Source organism: Periplaneta americana, chromosome 7 (genome assembly GCF_040183065.1).
Source record: "Periplaneta americana isolate PAMFEO1 chromosome 7, P.americana_PAMFEO1_priV1, whole genome shotgun sequence".
In the NCBI taxonomy this organism is placed as follows: Eukaryota; Metazoa; Arthropoda; class Insecta; order Blattodea; family Blattidae; genus Periplaneta; species Periplaneta americana.
In genome coordinates, this window is record NC_091123.1 from 54,081,856 (window position 1) to 54,093,854 (window position 11,999).

An 11,999-nucleotide genomic window follows, 5' to 3' on the forward strand; every position below is an offset into this window, starting at 1 on the left:
ACGATTTTTTATGCTCGACCATATTTCTAACTTGATAATATTCAGAAGTATTCATTTTACTTGTATCTGACAGAAGATCGGAAGTGACCTTGTTCATAGCTCGTGAATTGTGAGATGTGCGCAGACGCGAAAGTATTGATTTTTTCCGAGGAACAATAATGTCATTGACCTTGATGTAATGCAAAGAATGTATAACCTGGAAATTCATTTAGAATTGAAAAACGAGATGACAAATTCAATTTATTTGAATATTATTTACAATTAACGCTAATTATTATAGTAACAGAAAATAACCTTCTGCGACAGTACTGGATTTCCAGCCTCCGTGATGTTTCCCTCGTCTTTCGATTGCATATCCGAGAATAATCGAAAACCTGAACTTTAATGAATATGTGTACTTTAATGACATGCATTAAAGGACTGCTACCAGGTATAGAATTACTACATTTCGGCATGATCGAGCATAAACTTATTTACTGCTTCCATTACAGTACTAAAATTTTTATAGTAGTCAGTATTCTACTAATTTGAACAAAGAAAACATGTGAACATTATAAGAGCTGCTGAGCGACTAACCCATACATCCCTTTCTTTCCTCATCAGTATAAAACGGGCTTGCATAATGTTATAACCAACCAAGCTATCTAAACACAATAGTATATTCATTTAGTATGAAGATATCAAACAGTTTGTTTCATTATAAACTGTCGACTGTCTTTCCATAATCTAAAATTAAAACACGAGTTTCTACATTAAACTGGCATTCATTTTTCTATTAGTAGTTTGAGACAAACAACAGCATCAATATCATTTCATATACAAACGAAAGTGTTGCAACAGCTCACTTTTTATGTGGAACTTTTAAGACCTCATGTAATGAAGCAGGAATGGGAATAACATGTATTTAGTTTCAGATTTCACGGTAGCAACAGCTGATAGTCAATAATTCTGCGTATTCCAATTACTGTTTGAAGATTCGATGAGAATTACATGTGACACATTGTATTTATGGATACTCTCGTCACTTCCAAAATCCATTAACTGACATCACATCATGTTCGATGCATCATTCAGTAGAAAGCCCATCACATGCTGTTTATATTACTGAAATTAATCTTGTACGTACCAACATCACGACAATGTAGAAAATATTTGGACTATTTGCACAACGTAGCACGTTTGTAAAAATGCAATTCGAAGTCCATTATAACAACAAAAAAACTGTACTACTGAAATCTGCTTTTAAGTTGTACACAAATGACTAGTAAGATTTATTTAAAATCATCCGTCCTCAAGTGAGGTTGACCACTGGGACCCGGAATTAACAAACATAAAGGATAAAGGGAAATGAAACGAGCAAAATAATTATTCGATTTGTACATTAAAACAAAAATTGATATGTTAACATCTAAATGATAATGTAGACTTTGAAGAGAGGCCTCCAGAATATACATTACAATCTTCTGAACCTCATAAAATGGAATTTTAAAGGATTTAAGGATATTACATGTAAATTTTGGTAAACAACCCCTCGCTCCAAATAGTAAGCCTGTAACATCCCAGTTAAAAATCATTTTTTTTTACCAAATAGCACTGAAGTTAAAACTTGTAACTATATTAATAATTGTAGTGATTTTTATTGAGCTCATGAAATCATTGGTAATTTCGCTTTTCATTAATTGGAAGTAGTTACCTTTTTCATCCTCTACACCAGTGGTTCTCAATCTTTCAGACCGCGGCCCAGTAAATTCTTTTTTCATAAGACCAGGGCCCGTTGCAACACATTTACTAGTAAATACGTTTTTCAATTAGTTTAAAGTTCATACATTTAACTAACATAAGTATTAATAATTGAGTGTGACGTAATCGTAACACTTAAAGAGTATTGCTACACTATAAAAACGGTGTGACGTGTTGACAAATAATTTAATTAATTATGAGATACTTGATTAAAGAAATTTTGTAATATGTTATAGTTTCCTTAATTAATTTATTCTAATTTTCATTGCCACATTATCCATTTCTGACCATCAAAACTTATAGCATTTATTTTTAATTTAATTTAATTTATTTAACTAGCTAGCTAGTTAGTACAAATTAAAATTAAGTTATAAAACAAAATGTTTCTAGTCACTACCGTAAGAGCCAGGCTCGTGTACGGTGTGGTCTTAGCCAATAATAACATAAAATTTACAAGGACGGTTTACTAAATACAGTAAGTAACTTAATTCAAGCCAATAAATAACACACAAGAGCAAAAAAAAAAAGAAGAAGAAGAAGAAGAAGAAGAAGAAGAAGAAGAAAGAGAAAAAGAGAGAAAAACACAATTAATATAAATTGACAATCAGACAGACGCCAGTGATATTCAATAAAAACATGAATATTGTAGACAGAAATAAAAAGTAAAAAACTACACACATTTGTTAATATTACATATATCATGAATAATTTTATAAATTCCTATTTTAAAAGCTTTAATTTTTAAATATTTTAAATTTGAAAAATGGTTTGTAAGTTTATTATAAAGTTTTGGGCCGACACTAGCACCATGTTTAAGAACTGCACTTGTATGACATTTAGGCTCAATTAATGGGAAAGTTGACTTTTGTCTTCGAGTACGATATTCATGTCGATTAGATTTATGTTTTATTTGATTTCTGTGGTAGTAAGTTAGTAAACTATATTTATAAATTTCTTCAATAGTTAATACTTTAAAATCTATATAAATTAAATTTGTTGGATAATCAATATTTTTGGTTAGACAAATCTTCTGTGTAATAAAATTAATGGATTAAATACAGATGATGCTACTCCACCCCTATTTATTATACCATATTGTATTAATGATTGTTCTAAAGCTAAAAATATTATTCTGCTTAGTGATAAAATTTATAACATTGATCACTGTATTATTAAATTCATTTTAATGATATTAGTCTGAAACATAAATGGCAATGAGGAGAATGAATATGCACTGTAACTCACCACAGAAATCAGCTGGGCAGAGGAAGCAGCAGAAAGGTGCTAACATTTCGGCGAAACACTTATCACACATATACACGCCAAATGTTTTTATACGCAATGTATGTAATTTTATGTATACATAGGTATGAATCTCCCAATTTTAACACTATTTCCAACACTATAGGCATCCAACAAGGAAAACTCAGTGCGCAGAAACCAGCGGGCGTCTCGCGCAGATGACGTATGCTCCCGTTCCCAGCGTGTAAGGGAGTAAGAGGGGTATAGCATGAGCGCCGCGTGGAGTCCGAGCTGAGTTTTGCTCATAGGATACTTATAATTGAGTGGCTCAGTGCCAGCGTTGCCGCAGATTTTTGTATAAAATAACTGTAAATTATCATTTATATCTTTGCCAAAGTAGATGTACTAGATAATATTAGATTAGAGTAAATGAGAAATAGTTTCCAACTAAGAGCATATAGTTTTAAAAAACAAGGTCTGAGTTTAGAATTCATTAACTTTTTTTGTGTGCTTAGTACTTAATATATTCTATTTTTATTACAACTGAGAATTTTTAAGGTTTTAGCGAGGCTAGTGAAACTTTTATTGCTGCCTCCAGTACCTTAGCTTGTTATCTGGGATGAACTGAAGTGATAGCCAAACGGATAGTCATAAAGTCACAGCAGGTAGTTACTAGGTTTCGTTTTAAGCACTTTCATGGCAGAAAACGCAGTTTCACAAAGATATGCGATATAAAAATGTGTTGGCAGGTTTCAAAAACTGACAAATTCCCGAACATTAAGAAATAAGTGGGTTGGTCAATAATATTTTCTACACAGATGTTACTTAGTTAGATTTTAGAGTGTTAGAGTTCAGAGACGAACTAGATCTGCGCTTTCCGACACAATCACGAAAATTATTTTCCTAAGAATATTTCTACTATAATAGTACATTATGCAACGAGCCTATAATGGTAGTAATTAAGACGCGAGCATGTTTATGAAACGAGCGCAAGCGAGTTTCATAATTTTCATACGAGCGTCTTAATTACCATTATAGTCACGTTTCATACGACTTTTTATGCTCGACCATATTGATTTTTTCCGGCAATTGGTGAAATGAATTTGCGGGAATGTGCTTTGTGAAAGGCTGGAAGATGACGGTGAATTGATGTTAATTTGTGTGTTGTTTTTTCGACTGAGTTTAATATTGTCTAATCTCGCGCTAGTTGTCTTTCGATTGCATATCCGAGAATAATCGATACTTGCGCTTTCATATTGCTACAATGGTATTTTCTGATTGGTGTAACACCTGAACTTTAATGAATAGGTATACTTTAAAGAGGTCCATTAAAGGGCTGCTACCAGCTGTATAATTACTACATTTCGGCATGGTCGAGCATAAAATATTTATTAGTGAAATAATGCTTAGAAGAGTAAAGTGACAAATTCCAGGAGAATATCTCTAGTATAACTGACGCCAAGGCTCGGTACGGGGCCGCGGCCCGGCGGTTGAGAAACATTGCTCTACACCACAGCTGCTTTAGTAGACCGCCTCCTTGTGGTGCATCCTAGATTATGCTAAATGATCTACATTTTGATGAAAATGCGTCATGCATAGAAAAAAATTTATCTTACATTATAAGCAAACAATTCAAGAACTACAGAACATTGAACTAAATTGAGAAATGGTACAGCTGCAGCTGATGTTAACGAAGAAGTCAGGAAAATGTGTCATCATTCACCAACACTTCTTAATATTAACAATGACGAAGTCATTAAAATTTGGCTTATGATACCTCAGGACATTTTAAGGGGAGAGGACGATATTTTTTTGTGAAAAATGAGTAAAATTTAAAAAAAAAATCTTTAGAATACTCTGTGAGCATTGCATAACATTTTATGGGTATTTGTGCCCTTATCAGATGTTGAGACGCCATTTTTAAACTTCCTGCGCTATGGATTTTTAAATCACACGCCCATTTTATCGTTGTTTCCGGTAACTTCATTTTTTGCTACATCGCTAGATAAAAATGAATATAATTTCTGAACTATTAAAGATACATGCATGAAATTTAGAACACACATTCTTTAGACTATTAGGAAACGTTTCTCTGTAACAGAATTTTGTTAATAGATTTCATTTTTAAAATATGTCCGTTTGTTTGCGAAAAAGGAAATAAAAAAGTGTTATTAAATTTTAATTGTTTATTTTACAAACGTAGGCACTAATATCAAAATTCTGTTACAGTCAGATTGTAGAGCTTGCTTTTGCAAATACATTGCAAAAAATTGTTTGAATCTATATTTAAAAATGGTTTAGATATATCGGTTTTAGTAAAATGGTGCATTGGGTATTTTTTTTTTCAAATTTGGGCCCCCAAATAATTTTTTTCAAAATATTTATATTTGATTGAGTTGCTACAGCTATGAGCTCTATACATACAAAAAATTAATATTTTACACCAAATAGGAAAAAAGTTTTAAAAAATACCATCCTCTCCCCTTAACTCAAGATTGGGCGTTATTAACTCGATTGAGTCACTGCAGTCACCACTTAACTCCCCACTTAACCTTCCCCGGCTGAGAAAGTAATGTTTGGTGCGGTACGAATAGGCAGGAAGGTCAGTAACGGGTTGTATTAGGCGGGAATCATAGTTTTTACGCACTTACGGCTCTTGCTGGTCACCTAAAATCCACCATTCATTAACAGAGCCTTCCTGCGCGTTTGTTCATAGGACGATGTAAGCAAAAAGGGCTGTTTTAACTATTAATGACATAAATCTTCATACCTCTCTCTTTGCTGACGATCTGATCCGAGAATAGAATTCGGAAAGCTGTACATAGTTAAGAAAAGTTGCTAATGAATGAGATACGACAATCAACAAGAACTAAAACCTATGATGGCTAAAATTATAGTAGACGAAAAATAAATTTAAATAGATTGAGACAGTCTTGTTGGACAATAGAAATAGCATTAAACATTAATTGCGATAGAGAACAATGTCAGAAATATACGAAGTTATCTCAAGGTCATTACTTCTATATGGATACGAAAGCTCAACATGGGCATGAGACCAAGTAGAGCGAAATGAACTATCAGAAATGAGATTTCTCCGTTCAAGATACAGATTACTACATTATAAAGTACGTACAGTATCAACATCAGACAAGAATTCAATGTCGAATCAATTTCAACTAAAGAAAATTGGTGTGGATTGGAAAGCCAGAAGATTGTTCAGTAATCTTCATATGAAACGACTGAAAGTCAGGATAGGAGAAGAAATGTCAGAAGGAAGTGAAATTGGGAGAGGAGTACGTCAAGGATGTCCTTCATCACCTACCCTGTTCAACATCTACTTGGAGGATTTAGTAAAAAACTGTTTTCAGAACATGGGAGGAGTGATAGTAAGAGAAATAAGAATAAGGTGCGTAAGATTTGCTGATTATATGGCGTTGTTAGCAGAAGAGGAAATTATACTATGACTGACTGATTGGCCGTTCCACTACTCTTTTATCGTACGATGACGCAGAATATCTGCTTGGAAACTTCATATGTACTTCGGTACATTAAAATAATATATATGATATGCGTAAATCACTTTGTGATTTAAGACGGCGCTTATTCCGTCGGATCCCGGCCAATCCGCCACTCATAACGAGTGCACCTCCGCACATATGTGGAAATTGTCCTATGTTCATAGACTTCTATGACGTAGTGCAGAGAGCAGGCTACTAGAGGGAACCCAAGAGGTGGAAATTAAACTGAGACGATTCTATCCGACACCGGGATGGGAATCCGGTGTGGTTTAGTGGATAAAGCATCAGTACGTAGAGCTTAAAACCCGGGTTCAAATCCCGGTGCCGGAGAGAATTTTTCTCCGTTCCACTACTCTTTTACTGTTCAGATTAGATTACTTCGTCTAATGGTGAAGAGCAGTCTTCTTTGATATCAAATTCATTACAGTATCTCTTTCCTCCATTATATCTACTTACTGCTTCCTATGACCTCCACTTACTCCAAGCCGCTGACTTACTACTAACTTGAAATCTTGTAACGCCGAAAACAATGCTCTGCTTACCGCAGCACAAGGCGTTTCACAACTACATCATCCCTACCACCCTCTAAAACATTTCATATATTACCTATTCTGCAGTGCTGTGTTTGAACATTTTCCGAACACACTGTATAATTAAAGAATTATATATTCATTTGCAATGACAATTTGACTGAAAGAATGGTCACATTCGTTCAAGAAAATATTAGATAATACTATAATAATTTTTCTATGTAACATGAAAAGACGTACCCGGAATTTAATCATAAATTTTCCCACCGGCCACAAAACTACGTAGTTAGTTGACCTAAAATGACAAAAGATGTCACTTTACATAACATAGAACGGAGTATGCGAGAGATTATCTTGAATTTATCGCCAGTCTAATACCTCGAAAAAATCCTTAAACAAATGGGCATTTATCGTAAAACCTGACATGTGTACGCGACTCCTACAATTCGCCCATATGTTGAGTAAAACAGAAGTTATAATTACATAGGTACCAGTCAAAGAGAATGCGTCACAGTCATAGAATATCTGAAGAGACAGTATTGTTATCAACTGAAAACATTTCAAACAACAAACAACACACATCGTTATTCAATGGAGGGTTTTGCAAGAAATGAAGTGAGAAATATTTAACTTTACGTAAATACAATAGTTCTTCAATTTAGTCAACAGTTCGAAGACAGATTTGAACATCATCAGTGACACCAATAAGGCATCACTCATGAGGCGACTAAGCCAGGAGATAATGGATTATGCTGGCCACTTTCTTTCTCCATTGCATACATCGCTGACTAGTAATGTATTAAACACATTACATTAATCAGACTTAATATGTAAGCTTATACAAACAAATGAATCGTGCATTTCCAAAACGTCGTAAATTACATTTTTTTGTAAAATACATTTCATTAAAAAAAACACGTTGCAAATCCCATGTTCCACATTGGCAAAGCACATTATCTGCATACCACGGAAATTCCGTCAAAAGTTACGGAATTTCAATGTAGCAGACGGGAAAAGAATGGCTTTCAAGGATTACGGATTTTCTGGAGGAAATTACGATTTACATTATCCTTTGATTTTTTTTAGCTGCATCTGTAATTGTTTAATTTTTGGACCAACAAAGCACATCAACTGCAAAACTAATGAATTATTATTATTATTATTATTATTATTATTATTATTATTATTATTATTATTGTTATTGTTATTATTATTATTATTATTAGTTTAATCAAAATTGTTAAGGAAGCTGCGTTAATATTTCCTTTTATTTGTATATAGAAATATTGAATGGGTCTTACTTTTTTATTTTTGACTGATTCTGACGGATTTCCAGGTGATAGACTGATGGGGATACAATTTATGTGTTGGCAGCACTGGTCAAAACATTGTAACGCCTGGTATGCAACCAACTGCTTCCTTGTTCTCATTGCAAATCTGATGTTATTGACTAAAGTTTGAGGTTATGTTGAGTGTTCATTTTTTTTATTTTCACAGATACTTTCTGTAATATTATTAATATGGATTCGAAGCCTAAGACAAAGAAAAAGTGTCCAGATAATTGGTGTAAAAAGGCGAAGAAATCAAGAAACTCAGGTGAAGAGCATAAATCCCCGAAAACAGGGATAACCATTCCTAGGTTAGTTTCAAGTTTTTGTAGGCTAAACATCTGCAGGCAGGCTACAGATGCTTTGCTGTTATTAAAATAACTGTTATAGTTGCAACTAGTTACGTGAGGTGTAATACATTAACATTAATGATGAATCAGAAAATAAAACCCTCATATCTCTCTCTCTCTCTCCTTTTCAATTGTTTTCTTAGAAATATAACTACAGCTACATTTTGGTGTTTTCCTGCAGACAACATACAAATGTGCTTTTTCATGCAAAGAAATAAGTTTGGAGTATCGCAAACAACTTTTTGAAGAATTTTACGATTTGGGTGACTACAGCAAGCAACAACAGGTCCATGATTGCCGAAGCCTTGAGGAAGAAAGGTCTCACTGTACACGAAGAAGTCCATGACATCTTTCAAGAGGGATCCTGTCGGCGAATTGACATGCTTGCCATTCCACCAGGCTCTACATCCGCCTACATTATCGACCCGACAGTCAGGTTCGAGGCACAGGAACAACAGCCCGCTGAAGTCCACGCAGAAAAATTCAGAATTTATGAGCCCACAGTTCCATTCTATTTGGATAAATATCACCTCACCTCCATTGAAGTAGTTGGGCTAATGGTTGGCGCTAGGGGCACAATACCTCGCCTCTTTGTCACTTTCTGCAAGAAGTTCCAGCTGAACAACGACTTCATTCGTGATGTTTCCCTTACTGCTATCAGAGGATCACTTGCCATTTTAAAATACCACCTGTACTTTGTTTCCTAAAGAGGAAGAACTTTTGTTTGAACGTCTAATCTGTTTGTTTACTATGTTTAGGCCTGTTATATGTATGCTCTTATCCGTCCTGCACTTAATTTCCCTTTCTTGTTCGTTCCCCACATTTCTCTTTTGTGGTCTGTTTTTGTTTTCACTCTGTGTGTTATCCTTTGTCCAATGAGGCAGTCCCGTTATTGGGAAAGCTGAAAGAGTGTCTTTCTTCTCTCTAAAGACTCATTCATCCCCAGTTGATAAAAAGACGAAGATATGGTAAATACGATCATTTCAGCGAAAGTGGAGGGCAGCATTTCTTTGAATATTTCTTACTGCTACATGGAGGTTCCAAGTTAGCATTTGCCTGAAGACTTTTTGTGATACTCTTGGTGTAACCCAAGACGAGTTCAGTTGTGTGGAGAAAAAATCTTGAAAGGCGAAATGGCAGGTTCAGATAACAGAGGAGGTGCAAGAAAACATGGTGAAAACATAGTGCGGAGTGACAAAACAATACAGCACATTAAGAACTTTCCTACTTATGACAGCCTCTACTCCAGAAAGAAAAAAAGCCAAACAAAATACTTTTATCACCGAACCTCAATGTCAGTAGGATGTAGATAAAATTATAGCTGAATATGCACCCAACCACATAGGAAAACCCCCCAGTTAGCAGTGGTACCATGAAATATTTCTATCTAAATTTATTCTAATTATCCAAGCACTAAAAGTTCATACTTGGGCAACTTGCGACTCATTCGCCATAAAAAATAAAGGCTGGACAGGCATCAACAAAAATAGAATAAGAATTACATAACCGAAAAGCGGAACCACATTTGCTGCAACGAGTAACAACGAAAAGAATTCTGGAGATTCAGATGCTTATGTTACAACTTTTAATTTACAGAAGCAGATGTATACCCTCAAATAACCCACTTTGACATGTACTATTCTCAACAACTCGTGTGCTGTAATTCAGGCATACATGATTGTGTCACTGGGAGCGGTTGTATGTACAGTTGTGGCAAAAAAACCGGACCGACCCTTGTAGCTGATTTCAGAGCCTTGTTCACTCCAGAGCACGATAGACTGGTAACTAATCTTGCCTGAGAAGGAAACTTTTTTTTTTTGTTACTTATTCAAATTTATTCCCAATACTTTTCGATTGCAGCGATATTTTACTACTTAATTAACTTATTATTGCCAGAACATGAATTTTACCAGCAATCGAAAAGTATTGGGAGTAAATTGAATAAGGAACAAAAAATAGTTTCCTTCCCATGCAGGATTCGAACCACGAAAGTCTTAGTTACCAGTCTATCGTGCTCTGGATTGAACAAAGCTCTGAAATCAGCTACAAAGTCGGTCCAGATTTTTTTGCCACTACTGCACGTATGGTCAGAGATCTTTGGATGAAGAGGGTCCCAAGAAATTTCCTCTTATACGAGGGTTGTACTGAAAGTCATGAGCAACCTATTCTTATAAACAGGGAAAGGATTTATATGTAAATACATATTTACTTATAAAGCTAATATAATTTATATTTTGCATTATCTTTATGTTTCACAATGTGTAGGGTTGAAAAATCCTACTTTTATTTTCCATATTTTTCCATATTTTAGAGTTTAGTACATATTTTCGTTAATTTCCATATATTTTCCATATTTCATATAAAACAGTCCATATTATATTAGGTTTAACAATAAAACAAAACAAAATTCCATTAACTTTTAAAAATACATTTCAACAATAGAGATTTAAACACATGTTCAGTAATCCCTTTAACATCAGAGTTATTTGAAAATTAGCAGTCCTATCAACAATGGGAAAGTAAGTTACAAAACTGTATTAATTTAATTTAAAATTTTTAACAGACTTCAGTTGTGCAGCTCAACAGTTAAATGCCAGTCAGAGTACACATAGGTTCAGTTTTGTAAATCATACTATAAAGACGGTAAATATGCCAAAAGTACGTCATTCAGTCAATTTAAAATCAAAACTAACAAGTTACATTTCAGAATTTAAAGAAGATGGTTTATCAACTGACAATAAAATATTATTTTGTAATTTGTGTCAGTGTGCAGTATCATCTACACAAAAGTTCCTGGTGCAACAACACATTACAACTAGTAAACATCAGGCCAACAAACAACTAAATTCCAAGCAGAGACAATTGTTTTTAACACAACCAACAACATCGAATGTAAGATCTGAGTTTAACATCGACCTGTGCCGTTCTCTCATCTCTGCTGATATTCCTCTCTACAAACTAAAGAATAAGGTCTTCAGGGAATTCCTTGAAAAATATACTCAACATACAATCCCGGATGAGTCAACACTTAGGAAGACGTATGCTCCATCCATCTACGATGAGACAATACAGAAGATAAGAGATGAAATTAAAGATAGTTCAATTTGGGTTTCCATTGATGAGACTCCCGACAAAGAAGGTAGACTTGTTGGTAATGTAGTTATCGGTTTGTTAAGTGAACAATATTCTGAACGAATTCTTTTACATTGTGATGTTCTAGAAAAGTGCAATAACAAAACTATAGTTAAACTGTTCAACGAAGCTATGGGTATCCTGTGGCCAAAGGGTATT